Raw genomic sequence first — 17,024 nt, 5'->3', positions numbered from 1 at the left:
GTGGTATGAGTCTTTGACAATTTCTTCAATGTGAGAATATTTGATGTTGATAGCCTTGTAAACAAAAATCACTTGGAATATTTTTTGTAACAAACTCATTTGAAATTATGATAAAAACTAGAGATAAACAATCCAGTTTTCTAACACAATTTTTTGCTCACACCACAATTGCTGTTGATCATCCTTCTATCTAATACTTTAAGAATACTACTAATGCTTAGCAAATGAACCTCTAACTTCAGCTTCTTTAAGTGCATTGTAATTCGGGCATCCCTCACCTCAGGGTTTAGGTCCTGTGCCTGCCCATGTGCCCTCAGTGCTGCTGCCTCTTGAATGTATTTCTGCTTTGCATCTTCCCCCAATGTGGCGCACCTGCCCTTAATATCATTCATTGTGCCTGAGTAAAAACTTAACGCATTAGAATCAGCATCTCCTTTCTAAAGTAAATTCATACAACGACAATCAGTACTTGGGTTGTGAAAACCATTTATCTGTAACAACTCTGTAAAAACAAGATAACGTGTAAAGTAGATGACCTGATGATTCTTTTCAATACACTCAGCATTCTTAAACTGATGAATGCAATTTGTGTGAGTGAAGTACTTCCCAAATACTATCATGAAAATCTGTTTCATGACGTTTCATGACCCTCATAAACCTTATGTCAAAAAGGCTATCATGTATGAAAAGAAACAATTCAGTATAAAAAATAAAAACAGTCTTTAAATTTTGTTTCTCACCTTTGTTTTTGAATATGTCCCTCCAAAAAAGATTGTAATGCGACAGCTCTCTAATGTGAACTTTGGCCTTTGATGACCGGGGCTCAGACGAAGCATTGGTCATTTGTGATCTTTTGTAATTACCTATCCAGTTCTGAAAAACAAAAAAATAGCAAAAGGGTATTACACCAATTAAACCGAATGTTAAAAAAACACTTCGTTTATACAAGCAGTGCAGCAGAATGATTTATTTATTTGACATGATGTTTGTTAGTGTGGCACAAAAGTAAACCTTATTTCTACGACACTGGTGTCCAAACCAGTAGTTGATGCAGCTCTTGGTATTAATTCTGAACCAACTCGTGTCATTCCATCCTTAAAAAATGATTTCAGGGTTTCCTTTTGATTCCCATTAATGGGAGTTCTCTCTTGTTGAATAACAACAAAGAAAGAAATAGATAGTCAGTAATAAATCAGTAATAAAAAAAGACAGTGTTGCAGATCACACCATCGTTCTCAGACACTCTTGCCTAATGCTTCTAGATCAGCAACTGTACAGCTTACCTCTCTCGGCCATCTTCAACCTAAAACACAGACAGAGAGAAACTTGCACAAGACAGATTTGTGAACAATAAATTCTAAACAGCCCAAAACCAAATTTTGGATAGTTCAACAAAGACAGAGCATGGAAGTAATAAAACAAACTTGCCTCAGAAGTCCTTGCAACCAGCTGGAAATGTATGCTGTAAAGGGAGACAAAAAAGTTAGGTAAAGAGACATTAATGTAACACAGGCAGAGAGACAGCTAAACAGATAGACAGACCTTTGGGTTTTATTTTTCAAGTTCAAGATAGATAGATAGCTAAATATATATATATATATATATATATATATATATCACTGATTCTTGAGAGTTGGGACAAAACATGTCCCATATAGAAAAGTCTAATTTATAGCAAAAATTTAAAAAATCATCATGATTGACATAATTACAAAGTTAAATCTAAAGGAATTGTATATACCCATGTAATTTTTAGAATAAACTTTTTTATCTTTTTGGGTTTTTTTTTTTTAATGTGTGGTCTGTGGTTAGAAGGTCCATGTTATTGCACTTGTCCTCAGCAAGCGGTCACAATATTAATCATACCAAAAAACTTTAAAAAAGCTCTAAAATTGTGAAAACATATATATAGCCAATAAAAAATAAGAGGTATAAATATAAAAAACAATGCATGAAGTGAACATCAAACTATATTTTCCATAAAAATCTACCTATTAAAGTTGTGTCCTCAGTTTCTGTCAACTCCGTCAGATTTTTTTAATAAAGCTATTTAAATCAGGAAATTCAGGTCAGCTATATCCCTGAGGACCCCTTTTCATCTCCCTGCCTGTGGTGAATGCAGCACTACCACACATGCTCTGGTATGTTTACATTTTTTTAATATATTAGACAAACAATGTCAATATTCCTATGGTCACAGCTGCACCATGTCAACACCATCTTTCTGTTAAGATACTTTTTATAAACCACAGTGGATTGAATTTAAGTATTTTAGTGAGGTTATTGGGACAGCTAGCAACTGAGGAAAAACTACCTAGCTGTAGTGTACAATACATGTTTTGGAGGGAAAATACATGCCCTTATGTCAACTCCGTCAGACGTCAACTCCGTCAGGTTCTATGTCTGACGGAGTTGACCTGTAAGCTGATGGAGTTGACAAATCCACCAATAACCTCTCAATGTGCGATTATAATATTGTTTGTAAATATAGTATAAGATTAAACTATTATTTCAGGGTTTTATTTACACTTAAATGCACATTTAGCTTGCATTACATTATTTAACCATACGCATCTGACTTGTAAAGAATGGGCAGGCAGTGGTCTGCTTGTTATTGTGTAACATGTTATTTATATATAATATATATAAAAAGCTTCTCACAAAGGATGTCTGTTTCTGCCCAGTTAAAGACATCATAGTGAAACTAATGGGAATTGCATCACCAGTCAAATTAAGAAAACGAGAGATCTACAGCATAGCCCCTGATGTGATGGACTTCATAGAGCGTGAGCATGTCCGACGCCTGCTGCCCAAGGCATAAACGCAGCTTAGATTATGTGTTGCACTATTGTTGTTAATTTAAGATCACACCCAGTATAAAGTAGGCAGTGCAGGGCAAACACATCACACACACACACACACACACACCTCACTTCAAAGTAAAAAGAAGAGGAAAAGAAGAGGAGAAGAGGTGGATGAGAAAAAGAAGAGCAGGAAGTGGTATAGAGGAGATAGATGAAAAAATTGGGGGAGGAGGGCCCCTGGTTTCCCTTATTGTTCTTTTTTTTTTAATAGTTGGAAACGGTGTAATTTATAATAGTTGGAAATGGTGTATGTGCAATATCTTAATTATAGTTTGCTTTACAGTACTTTAAAAACAATGAGTAGTTTTAGTATAGTATTTGAAAAGCACATCTGTTCATTAATCAGCAATGCACACATATTTTTGTCAACACCATCAGTTCCCCCTCAAGGGAACTTCGAACTGCGTCCTCTGAAGGGACACTATGGGGGAACACCTCGTCGTGACCCGTGTCTGAAGCATACTTTGAAAAAACGCCAACTCGTTGGCCGGTGACAGCGTCTGACGTCACTACCGGCGCGACTATAAATAAGCGACCGGAGAGCACGTCATTTATCTTCTTCGTCTTCATTTGACTGGTTTGTTTGAAGCGTGCGTTTGAGAAACGACCACGGTAAGAGCGATCTTTATTTTTGTTATCATGGCTTCCACTAGCAAGGCGTTTAGACAGTGCGTGCATCCGTGTCAGCGTTATTTGACACCCGATGACACACGCGGTCTTTGCGTCATTTGTTTGGGTGAAGAGCACGCACGCGATGTCTTTGAGGAGGCAATCTGCGTGCACTGTGAGCGTTTTTTCAATGGAAAAAGCTCCGCTCTCGTTCGTCTCTCTTCTAAAAAAAAAAAAAAAAAGGCAAGCCTTCTGCTTCCCGCGGTTCAGGATCTGTCCACGCTGAGGCAGGAAAGAAAATGAGCTCGTGAGAATACAGATGGATCTGTCTGAATGGTTTAAGAGGGACTTTCCCTTTCGAGATCGTAAAAAAAAAAAAAAAAAAAAGGGGGCGGCGGACGAGAGAGAGCCTTGGGAGGATGATGTTATATCTTTAACACTTTCTCATACTGAGGTTAGTGCTCTGCTGGGTTTTTACCCAGGAAAAGCAGGAGATATTTAAGGATGGTAAAGAAGCTGAGGCTGAGCCTTCTCAATTCTCCTGCCCTGCGTATGTAGAGCTGTTGGAGGTTATTGAGCGAAAATTACCTTTTTGACCATAACCTTCCAGCTCAGGTGAGCCTTTCATTTGTGCATGATCTCCATACCGAGATTAAAAAGAAATGAAAGATGCCGTTTTCTTCTTGCATCCATCGGTTTCGGCATTAAAGTAATCTGCCGACATCGAGGTGATGCGTGAAAGCGGCTAGGAGGGAATGCCCCTGTAGAAAGAGCTAAAAATTTTATAAATAATTTATAAATTTTTATATGTGAAAAATTTTTTCTTTCTGCAGGGGAAACCTCCTCTCTTATTCTCCCTCCTTGCCATCTAAGCCCCTTCAGAAAATCATCTCGCTTAAATGGCAAGGCATACGCAGTAGCAGGTCAGGCTGTGGCTTTATTACACACAATGCTGGTGCTTCAAGCATGTCAGACTGATCTGCTAAGAGACCTGGATAGAGGCTGGGGCCTTTTTTCCGATCTGGTAGCTGAGCTGCGCCACACCACGGATCTCTCTCCATGCTACCAAGCAGGCCGCCTCCGCCATGGGGCAGGACTATGGCGGCCATGGTGGCAGCGGAGAGACATCTGTGGATGAACAGACATCGGGAGGAAAGAAAATGCTTTCGGCTCGATGCTCAGGTTTCGCCTTCTGAACTTTTCAGTATTTCCGTTGAGGCGGCGATTTTAAAAGTTCAGGGAGACGAAGGCGCGCTCTGCTGCTTTCAGATCCTTCGTCCCACGAAGGTCCAGGTCTGAGCCCAAACAAAATAAGGGGCCTGGCCTGTCTCGATCTGAGGATCAAAGACGGGAACAGAAGGCTAGTGTCGCAACTCGCGCTCCTCCCCCACCTGCGGGCAGGGGTTAGAGGAATCGTGGGTCACGAGGAGGTAAGCGGAACCTAAGAGGTATGATCTAGACGAGGCAGCGTTCTCGTCCGAATCAGAATGATACCGAGGTATCTACTAAAAGAAAAGACATAACGCGTATATGCGTTAATCGACTTCAAAAGGTTAACTTCTGCTTTTATCCTCCCCTTCCTAATTCCCCTGTAACCACCAGCTCTCCACCTGATCGAGGTTAGGTGGAAACCTCTCGCATAACAGTCTCCTATGCTGGACCTATAATATTTTTTATGGTTCTATGTTCATAGCAACCAACCTGAAACTGATGGTCCAGGTTAAAAGGAGGTACCCCTTGAGCGGGGCTCCGGCATAGGAGGGTGAGTGAGTAAATGTAACCCTCTCTGTATATACTTATGTGTATTTAATTGCTGGTGGTTACGTGTCTACTAATAAACTCTGTCTGAGTTTCCTTTGCAGTGCTCCGAATTACAGTGTTTACTAAACATTCGCCAGCAGCAGCCATCCGGCTTCATGTTCCGGTATTAGGCGGCAGAGATCACAGGTTTCTGAGGGAGCCTCCTTGATCATCAGGCCTGGCACAGCACTGCAGGGAATTTCATGGAGGGGCTATTTGGGATGATTCTCGTGGTAATTTAGCAGCGCTCCCCTTTTTCCAAAAAAAAAAAAAAAGGGTCACCTATGAGTGCGCTACTCTGAGCTCGGAGTTCTCCTCTCGTACGAGATGGAGTTCTCTGTTTTTTTCCCAGAGCGCTCCAGTATTGTTTCCATAGATCGAGTTGATGACTCTCAATCATACTGTTTTAAGATGCAACATTCCATCTATGAGCTGCTCTATCAGAGTGCCACGAGAGCCCCTCCTTAGAACAGTATTTGAAAATCCATGCTATGGTAAGTGTGCACGTGTAGTCTTTGCACATTTTCTGAAATCCACACTGTGGTAAGTTTGCACGCTAGTATTCTGCGTTCTTTCTAAAATCCTATATGGTGAGGGCTTCGCGCGGTTGCTTCGTGCCCTTTCTTGAGTTGGTAAAAGCCCCGTTCATCTTGGACGCCACTCCACCTATGTATCCTCGGATACCTATCTAAACAGGGTGTTGCTACTAGAGAACTGTTGAGACAGCTCTTTCAGCAAGCTTATGCGTAAGCTAGCTGTAGCCCCTGTGTGACAGGCAGGACTTGGTACAAATGCTAGGTTCTTAGCCATATCCCTTTAAAGGAATCTTTCCTGATTCCAAGCCTTCAGCTCTACCCAGGGCAGAGGCCCTAACAATTAAGTTGGGTATGTAGCTTAGGCCTTTTGGCCGTAAGGGGTACTGTCACAGACAGCCGTCTAAACGTCCCAGGGGCAACTCCCATAGAAATGGTAGAGTTGGTACTTAGTGTTCGCCATGGTCTGGCCTGCGCTCCCCTCAGCATGGCGGCGTGGGTATACTGTTCCCCATAGTGTCCCTTCAGAGGACGCAGTTCGAAGTTCCCTTGAGGGGGAACGTCTCAGGTTACGAATGTAACCATGGTTCCCTGAGAGGGAACGAGACACTGCGTCCTCTAGATCCCTTGCCATGCTTCGGACGCAAGCTTCACGAAGAAGATAAATGACGTGCTCTCCGGTCGCTTATTTATAGTCGCGCCGGTAGTGACGTCAGACGCTGTCACCGGCCAACGAGTTGGCGTTTTTTCAAAGTATGCTTCAGACACGGGTCACGACGAGGTGTTCCCCCATAGTGTCCCTTCAGAGGACGCAGTGTCTCGTTCCCTCTCAGGGAACCATGGTTACATTCGTAACCTGAGACGTTTTTCGTCAACACCGTCAGATCTTCATCAACAGCGTTGGATGTATTTTTTTGTTAATCTTTTGGGGAAAAGATATTCTTCCTTCAGTTTATGTTGTTTTTGTAATAAAGGACCATCTGATCTACATTCTCTTATGTTTTATTTATTCTTTATTTATTTAAGGAAATATTAAAGTTAAAATCAATGTTTGAAAATGCTAATATTTAGAAATCTGAGTTTTCAGAATAGTGTGGAATCACAACCTAAGTGTATATATTGTATTTTTTTACATATCAGAGTAACTAAACACTATTACAATATACTTCAGAATTTTAGTTTCTTGTTGGATTGAAAGAATTAAAATTTTATACTTTTTAGTGTGTCTGATGGAGTTGACACTAAACAAGTTCTGAATGAAAACATGTTGATTTGTTGAAAATGTGTTTTTATTTAGAACCTGTTCCTTTACATGGTTAAATAGCTAGGACCTTTCTCTGCAGAAACATATAACTTTAATTGATATAGTGTGTATTTAAAAAAAAAAAGTTTTTTAAAACCTGTTTTGTCCCGACTCTCAAGAATCAATGATATATATTCTATAAATATATACACAGCTAGCAAGCTTTAGAGAGTGAGAGAGAGAGAAAGAGAGAGACAGACAGATAGACACAGACATCCAAACCACAGAACTTTATTTTACACTCTAGTCAAGATCCCAAGGTTTCCAAACAGCCGTAAAATACGTCTTGTGTTTAATATTTCTCTCAAGTCAATATGGGTTACATTAGTCCTATGATCTGGCTTCAGTGAGGAGTTATCGAGCATACACAATAGCAAAAGTCATGTTGACAGTTTAACTACAAACTTAATTCCCCCATTAGCTTCAGAAGTAAATACAGCAACGTTAATGCTCACATAAAGCATGCAACGTTAACATAACGACACGCTAATAACGTATGGTCTAGCGATAACGTTTGCAGACACATCGCAATACGGTTATCTCATGTCAACAATCATGACACGCAATACGAGTGTTCGTATTGTTTTCCATTACAGTTTAAATGCTCAGTTTTATAATTTTAATAGTCTTACCTGAAAATATTAAGCAGGAAATATCGCAACGTTGCCGCATTCGTCCAGTAGACTTCCGATTACAGGTGAGCAGGAATTCTGGGATTGGATCTGGAGTCTTCTCTTGTATATTTGTGGGTGATCAACCATTTGAATGGATGATCACGGCCTTCTGAGCCTACTAGTAGGTGCAGGAGGCCCCTCCTGGCCCATTTCTATGGGCTGATAACCGCTGATAACGCCCCATTCAATCGAGTGATAACGTTCGAATCGGGTGTCGGAACCTGTTCGCGATTCGGTTGATTCAGATCGGCACTTCGGAGCATGTTCGCAACTCCCTTGATTCAGATCAGGACTTCGGAGCAGAAAGTGTTTGTCAAACAGTTAATTTGTGATAAATGAATATTTGACCTGAGGCTTTTTTTTTTTTTTTTTACCTGTCAATGTGATTGTTAAATGATTTCAATGACTTTAGGATGTCAATACTTCTTGTACCTCAGTTGCATGTGTTGTGTTTTATGAATTGTGGATGGATTAATAAAAAAGAAATAAAGTTGAACATTAATTTTCATGTACTCTTAAATATGATGAAAATAAAAGGTTATATTGCATATAAAATTATATCTAAGTATGAACTAACTTGCGCAATACAGTAAATATTCTTACTCTATACCCTAAATCAGTGAAAAAATCTTTGGCTCAGTTTACAGAAAAGTGTAGGTCACACATCCTTTCATTATGATGCAACATAGTTTTCTCCTCAGATGAGTATTTAACATCTTTATTATTGATCATGTGTCACATGATCTTCAGAAATCAGAATAATATGATGATTTATTATCAGAGTTGTGCTGCTGAAACTGTGATACTTCTTTCAGGATTCTTTGATCAATGAAAAGTTAAAAAGAAGAGCATTTATTAAAAATAGAAGACTTTTCTAACAATATTCAATACAGTTCAATAGTTTGGGGTCAGTACATTTTTATCCTTTCTTTTTTATAAGAAATTGTATTCTTTATTAGATTTTAGAATCTTTTATTCAGGATGTGTTAAATTGATAAGAAGTGATATCAAAGATTAATATTGTTATAAGAGATTTATATTTTGAATAAACGCTGTTCTTTAAAAAAAAAATCATACATCGCAGAATCCTTAAAAAAGTATGGCAGATTCCAAAATAATATTTGATAGCACAACTGTTAATAGTTTTAATAATAAATCATCATATTTTCATGATTTATAAAGATCATGTGACACTGAAGACTGGAGGAATGATGCTGAAAATACAGCTGCACATCACAGAAATAAATTATATTTTAAAGGATATTAAAATATAAAAGATTATTTTATATATTTTATTTTGATAATTTTGAATTATTACTGAAATAAAACCTTTTTTTGTTTCAAACAGTTCATTGAACAATAATAAATGAAGTACCTGAAGCTGACAATGAAGTAAATGTATAATAATTAGCAAAGATGATTAATTTACTGCTGTAAATGGGCGTGTGAGCGGCGGACACGCGCCGCGGGCGTCAGACGCGTGTGAGGACCAAACACAGCAGAACGGTAGGAAACTTCACCTCTCTTATTATTTCTCTTTTACTATAGCGATTTATTTTTAGATACGTGATCTGAGTCTTCCATAGAGTTGTAGAGTTATTAGAGAAATAGAGTTATTTTTTACATTCTTTGGACGAAGTTTTCAGATCGGGACTTCGGAGCATGTTCGCGACGCCGTTGATTCAGATAGGCACTTCGGAGCATGTTCGCGACTCGGTTGATTCAGTTCGGCACTTCGGAGCATGTTCGCTACTCGGTTGATTCAGATCGGCACTTCGGAGCATGTTCGCGACTCGGTTGATTCAGATCGGCACTTCGGAGCCTGTTCGCTACTCGGTTGATTCAGATCGGCACTTCGGAGCATGTTCGCGACTCCGTTGATTCAGATCAGGACTTTGGAGCCAGAAGTGTTTGACAAACAGTTAATTTGTGATAAATGAATATTTCACCCGAGGCTTTTTTTTTTTTACCTGTCAATGTGATTGTTAAATGATTTCAATGACTTTAGGATGTCAATACTTCTTGTACCTCAGTTGCATGTGTTGTGTTTTATGAATTGTGGATGGATTAATAAAAAATAGAAATAAAGTTGAACTTTAATTTTCATGAACTCTTAAATATGATGAAAATAAAAGGTAATATTGCATATAAAATTATATCTAAGTATGAACTAACTTGCGCAATAAAGTAAATATTCTTACTCTACCCTAAATCAGTGAAAAAATGTTTGGCTTAGATTACAAAAAAGTGTAGGTCACACATCCTTTCATTATAATGCAACATAGTTTTCTCCTCAGATGAGCATTTAACATCTTTATTATTGTGGGGATTAGTGTGTAAGTGCTCTACACACACACCGGTCAGAGTTTGGGATCAGAATGATTTTTTATGTTTTTTTTTTCTTACTGGAGTTTACAAATCAAAACTGCATTTATTTGATCAAAAATACAGGGAAAAAAACGAAATAATATTATGAAGTAGAACAACATTATTTTTATTTTAATATACATTAAAATCTATTTTATTTCTGAGATTTTCAGCATTATTCCTCCAGTCTTCAGTGTCACATGATCTTCAGAAATCAGAATAATATGATGATTTATTATCAGAGTTGTGCTGCTGAAACTGTGATACTTCTTTCAGGATTCTTTGATCAATGAAAAGTTAAAAAGGAGCATTTATTTAAAATAGAAGACTTTTCTAACAATATTCACTACAGTTCAATAGTTTGGGGTCAGTACATTTTTATCCTTTCTTTTTTATAAGAAATTATATTCTTTATTAGATTTTAGAATCTTTTATTCAGGATGTGTTAAATTGATAAGAAGTGATATCAAAGATGAATATTGTTATAAGAGATTTATATTTTGAATAAACGCTGTTCTTTAAAAAAAAAAAAAATTATACATCGCAGAATCCTTAAAAAATTATCGCAGATTCCAAAATAATATTTGATAGCACAACTGTTAATAGTTCTAATAATAAATCATCATATTTTCATGATTTCTAAAGATCATGTAACACTGAAGACTGGAGGAATGATGCTGAAAATACAGCTGCACATCACAGAAATAAATTATATTTTAAAGGATATTAAAATTATAAACGATTATTTTATATATTTTATTTTGACAATTTTGAATTATTACTGAAATACGTTTTTTGTTTCAAACAGTTCATTGAACAATAATAAATGAAGTACCTGAAGCTGACAATGAAGTAAATGTATAATAATTAGCAAAGATGATTAATTTATTGCTGTAAACGGGCGTGTGAGCGGCGGACACGCGCCACAGAGCGTCAGAGCACCCGATTCGAACGTTATCACTCGATTGAATGGGGCGTTATCAGCGGTTATCAGCCCATAGAAATGGGCCAGGAGGGGCCTCCTGTGCCTACTAGTAGGCGCAGAAGGCCGTGATCATCCATCCAAATGGTTGATCACCCACAAATATACAAGAGAAGACTCCAGATTCAATCCCAGAATTCCTGCTCACCGGTAATCGGAAGTCTACTGGACGAAAGCGGCAACGTTGCGATATTTCCTGCTTAATATTTTCAGGTAAGACTATTAAAATTATAAAACTGAGCATTTAAACTGTAATGGAAAACAATACGAACACTCGTATTGCGTGTTATGATTGTTGACATGAGATAACCGTATTGCGATGTGTCTGCAAACGTTATCGCTAGATCATATTACGTTATTAGCGTGTCGTTATGTTAACGTTACATGCTTGATGTGAGCATTAACGTTGCTAATATGAGTTTGTATTTACGTCTGAAGCTAATGGGGGAATTTAGTTTCTAGTTAAACTGTCAAAATGACTTTTTACACTCTTACAGGCTATTGTGAATGCTCGATAACGCCTCACTGAAGCCAGATCATAGGACTAATGTAACCCATATCGACTTGAGAGAAATATTAAACACAAGACGTATTTTACGGCTGTTTGGAAACCTTGGGATCTTGACTAGAGTGTAAAATAAAGTTCTGTGGGTTTGGATCTATCTGTCTGTCTGTCTGTCTGTCTGTCTCTCTCTTTCTCTCTATACTAGCTAGCTAGCTGTGTATATATATATATATATATATAATTTATCTATCTATCTATCTATCTATCTATCTATATATATATACATGAAGCGTCATGAAACAGATTTTCATGATAGTATTTGGGAAGTACTTCACTCACACAAATTGCATTCATCAGTTTAAGAATGCTGAGTGTATTGAAAAGAATCATCAGGGCATCTACTTTACACGTTATCTTGTTTTTACAGAGTTGTTACAGATAAATGGTTTTCACAACCCAAGTACTGATTGTCGTTGTATGAACTTACTTTAGAAAGGAGATGCTGACTCTAATGCGTTAAGTTTTCTGTGCATCTATTTTTTCTTCAGGCACAATGAATGATATTAAGGGCAGGTGCGCCACATTGGGGGAAGATGCAAAGCAGAAATACATTCAAGAGGCAGCAGCACTGAGGGCACATGGGCAGGCACAGGACCTAAACCCTGAGGTGAGGGATGCCCGAATTAAAATGCACTTAAAGAAGCTGAAGTTAGGGGTTCATTTGCTAAGCATTAGTGGTATTCTTAAAGTATTAGTTGGAAGGATGATCAACAGCAATTGTGGTGTGTGCAGAACATTGTGTTAGACAACTGGATTGTTTATCTCTTTTATTATAATTTCAAATGAGTTTGTTACAAAAAAATATTCCAGCTGATTTTTGTTTACAAGGCTATCAACATCAAATATTCTCACATTGAAGAAATTGTCAAAGACTCATACCACCATCTCAAACTGGAAGCAGCTGAAGAAAAAAGTGGTCATGAGATTTGTTAAATTAAAATGTAGTTACCCCTCTGTTTCAGGTTTGATTTACATCCATTTCTGAAACGAAAAACCCAGAGTTTTCCTAAAGATCTGAGATGAATTGATGTACAATACCCACATATTCCTTTGGCAACAGTTAAAAATGAACAAGCTGCCTTTGAGATGTTGCTTTAAATATAGTGATGAGTATGATTTAAACTAACTGGCTTGACTTTCAAAATATTTGTGTTTTTTCTTTGGTAGATGGAGGCAATTTGTGCTGTGTCTGCCGCGTCCATTTTTATGATAAGAAGAAGAATGCAAGAAAGAAGTGGCGTTCATGGTCTCAGTGCACAGTGTGCCAATCATGGTCACACACAGCATGTGGCTTTAAAAGAACATGTGCGTTCACTGCCAGTGTCAAGACACCATGCTAACACCCTGAAGATGTATCTTGTTACTTGTTTGAGTTGTTTTTACTGTGTTGACGGCCCCCAACCCATCCATACAAACACACACACACACACACACAATACATACATATGCTGCAAATTCATTGTAATGACCACACTTCACACGTAAGAAGAAAATTGTGATCTTTTTGTTATTTTCATTCACCCCATTTTTATTTATTATTGTTGTTTGTTGGCACCATCAATGTGTTCTCCTTTATACAGGACTTATGTGGGGACCAATAAAGTTATATTGTACTGAATTGAGTCTACATGTTTTTATATTTATATATATATATATATATATATATATATATATATATATATATATACACCTGTTTCATCATTGGTTCAGTAGGGCTGGGTTTTAGCAAGGACCTCACCTTAATATTCACAACAGTGGGTCAGAGTATGATTTCATGTTATGATTAGATGCTTCACATAACTTTATATTTTTCACAGTTTTGCTGTCAGTAGGAGATGCTTGGCAAAAAAATATATTGAAAAGATGGTTACTGGTACTTGTAGAAACTTTGGTATACAGCTGAACACTACAATTTATTTATTTTAAATTTAAATGGTTTCTACGGCATTGCTTACTTCCACTCTGAAGTATTTTCTTCACAATTACTGTTACGCTTTTATTTTAATGATAAACATTTAAGAGAAAATGTGAAGGGTATCATTTTATCTGTGTTAAGGATATCAATTGTTTCTCCTTGGATTCAGATAAAGTTTATTGTCAGTTTATGTGAGGGAGGACTGGTGTGTTCCACTTTTGTTTGCAGTTGTCTGCCGTGGGTAGACTACATTTAATTCAAAGTGCTGTCGTTCAATTACATTTATATATATATATATATATATATATATATATATATATATATATATAATTAATTATACATTTTAAATCTGATTAGTTTATCTGGTTTGCAAATTAGGGTTGTAAAATTATATATTTACTGAACATATAAAATATCTAGTATAGCCAAACTATTAATTACATTGCATCTAGATGAATGCAAAGAAATTAATTGACATGCTTTCAAACATGCTTTTTAAATGACACATGAGTTTTGGTAACATGGACAGAGAAAACATTTAATGATTTTCTGCTCAGAAACCTTGTAAAAACTTTAACTTTTACCAGCCATTACCAGCATTCTTCAAATTATCTTTTTTTATGTTCAACATAAGAAAGCAACTCATACAGGTTTGGAATGACATGAGGGTGAGTAAATGATGACAGAATTTTCATTTTTGGGGGGAACCATCCCATAATTAGATTTGCCACATGGGAACCAAACAGAAATGCAAAATGAGTCTCTCTGTGTGTGTGTGTGTGTGTGTGTGTGTGCGGACAGGGTATTTGTCATGTTGTGGGTTCATAAATCTGTTTACAAAGTCAGAAACAAACAAACAAGCAAATAGCTTCTTTTTATATAGGCTATGGCTATTGAGCCTTCAAATGGCTCTCTGAAACTACACCCGAGATGGCTTGTGCATGTGAAATGAGAAAATTAAAACTTTGTCGTAGAGCTAAACCACATACATTGTTAGAAAGGTCTTGACCCAGAGAGTAACATATGTAAGTATGAAGATTCTACATGGCTCCTGTTTTGAAATACTGACCTTTGAAACATCACCTTGGTGGCATATTTGAAGGCTTATAATAAAGCAATAAAAAGGGCTACACACATGGGACTAACTGTTATAGAGAGCTCTTGTCCTCATTTATGATGTAAATATAGTCAACAGCTCTGGATATTGTCAAATCGGGTTAAAAGTAATTTGAACCCATTTAAAATTTAGACATTTAAAATCTGTTTACATAGATATGTTTACAATCCGCCTAAACTCCACACTGTACTCTCAACTCACTATTTGCAATATCCAATTCTAAGAAATACACGATTTTTTTTTAAACTACAATTCCCTATCGCTACTCAGTGCAGCTTGATACAAATCAAGCACTGCAGTTGTAGTATCTGGTTTGCGAATTAGGGTTGGAAATTAGGGTTGTAAAAAGATATATCTACTGAATATATCAAATATCTAGTACAACCAATCTATTAATTACGCTGCATCTAGATGATTTACGTTAAGAAAATCTAAATATATTTGTTTATTTAAGACTTTTTAGCCGAAATGTAGAACGCGCAAACCCCGTCCACAAAACAATGCACTTCCGTAACCTTCTGCTACCAAAAATGTATTTCTCTGAATCGAAGGAGAAATGTGCAAAAGTTATATTAACATATCGTATTGAGTTATCTGTTTGTTGTTGTTTTTTCGTGGACAAATGTTGAATTCATCATTTTAAAAAAAGTGTCTTGTGAATAAAATACTTTTGTACGGAAGTACGTTATGCAAGCCACGTGGTTTCAGCGATAGCAGCGTAACAACCATGGCAACGAACAACGAACAAACTAAATGTAATATACATTCAATGAAAGAAGAAAGTGAAAAAACGAAAACAGCCAATGGGAAGAAGAGAAAAAATGTGTTAAATTACATAGGCTTGGATCTGGAGAATTTCAAGCCAATAACAGTTATGTAGGAAAATACTGAATGTGGCACACTGTCACATACGGATTATGACTGTAAATTCATTGTATGTCATTTTTTAAGTAAATTACTTTTCATTGACTTTAAATGTGCTGTGAATAAATGCAGAGCACCATGGCTAAAAACATGGCTGTAACTCATAGAGTCAATACACCTCTATGTTCCCTTTTATTTTATGTTTTTACAAACTCATAGTTGCTTCAGAGGATTCAAGATCCAATAATTTATTTCATTTCAACTCAGTCGAAGGGGATTTTTGATGGTGAGCTCATAAAAAACAAAACACCTCCCACACATTTGTACATTACAGTAAATAACATATTACATTATGGTAAACACATTTTTTTTTTTTTTAGATTAGATTAGATTCAACTTTATTGTCGTTATGCAGAGTACAAGTACAGAGCTAATGAAATGCAGTTAGCATCTAACAAGAAGTGCAAGAATAAAGTGTTTTATATACATAAAAGTGCAGAGTAAGTAAAGCTATGATATACAGAATGTACAGTGGAGTTGCTATATACAATATTGATCAGAGTATATACAGAATATAAATATGAATGCAATGTAGGGATTGTATGTACATTATGAACAGAGCAATGAAGGATTATATATACATTATGAACAGCAGGAACGTGAGAACAGTGGTAATAAATGCAGTTGGATGAGTGTGCAAAATATTGTTGAACAATGTATTCTATGCAAAATAACAGTAGTGCAATATTTTTTATATAAATATTTTACTGTGCTTGTACAGTAACAATTATAGACAGTTTATTTTTTTAATTTTGTACTCATACAGACAGACTAGTGGTGTATATGTATGCTTGTACAGTGCCTAAGCTTAAATAGATCAGACCTAGTAAAACAACATGTCTGCCACAAGTAACGCAGTAAAGTAATTATATTATATTATATTATAATACCCTTGAATGAGAGCAGCTTACTGCAGTCCTAAAGATTTAAGGAAAACATAGATTTATGGGAGGAAGAGTGATCTTTTTCACCAAGTTTAATTAATATTTCATGGACTCAGGCCATGAAATTCTGCAACAATGATTAACCTCGAGGCTTTGAGCTGTCAAGATTGATAGCAGGTATTCCTCTACATCCTTTTCATCAACAAACATGCGGGTTCCGTGTAATGGATCAACCGCACTTGTCCCAGAGCTTTGCTTCCTCACAAGGCCAAAGTTCGCATCCAATGTGACAATCATATCTCCATCCGCCTGGGAAAACAAACACTTACAGTAACACTGGTTTTTGTACCCGCCACCAGGTTTATACATTTATTACTATTACTATTCTATTACAATACTACATAAACAAATTAACTTTTAAGTTTGATATTAATTCAGATTTTATTTCTATGCCATTAATTTAATCAAACAAGAACCACGCTGGAAT

At 36.7% G+C, this 17,024-nt stretch overlaps 2 long non-coding RNA genes across 3 annotated transcripts in view; one reads left to right on the top strand and one right to left on the bottom strand.

Annotated features, from left to right (window-relative positions):
* LOC113076230 (uncharacterized) overlaps positions 1-7,785 on the bottom strand; it is an 8,528-nt gene extending 743 nt beyond the window's left edge. Inside the window, exons 1-5 of one of the 2 annotated variants that reach the window (XR_003281147.1) lie at positions 7,742-7,785; positions 1,228-1,462; positions 1,012-1,147; positions 741-873; positions 279-397 (exon numbers count right to left, since the gene is read on the bottom strand). This is a non-coding gene — a long non-coding RNA (uncharacterized LOC113076230). Of the gene's footprint in view, positions 1-278; positions 398-740; positions 874-1,011; positions 1,463-7,741 lie in introns of both variants that reach the window. The other variant, XR_003281146.1, reaches the window with a different exon arrangement.
* A 3,297-nt stretch (positions 7,786-11,082) lies between these two features.
* On the top strand, positions 11,083-13,315 carry LOC113076229 (uncharacterized). The gene is made up of 3 exons (XR_003281145.1): positions 11,083-11,345; positions 12,186-12,304; positions 12,865-13,315. It is a non-coding gene; the product is annotated as an uncharacterized LOC113076229 (long non-coding RNA).
* Positions 13,316-17,024: the final 3,709 nt, after the last annotated feature.

This window comes from Carassius auratus, unplaced genomic scaffold (genome assembly GCF_003368295.1).
Source record: "Carassius auratus strain Wakin unplaced genomic scaffold, ASM336829v1 scaf_tig00019339, whole genome shotgun sequence".
Lineage (NCBI taxonomy): Eukaryota > Metazoa > Chordata > Actinopteri > Cypriniformes > Cyprinidae > Carassius > Carassius auratus.
Note: the sequence above shows the minus strand (reverse complement) of the source record. Positions and strands in the feature narration are given on the sequence as shown.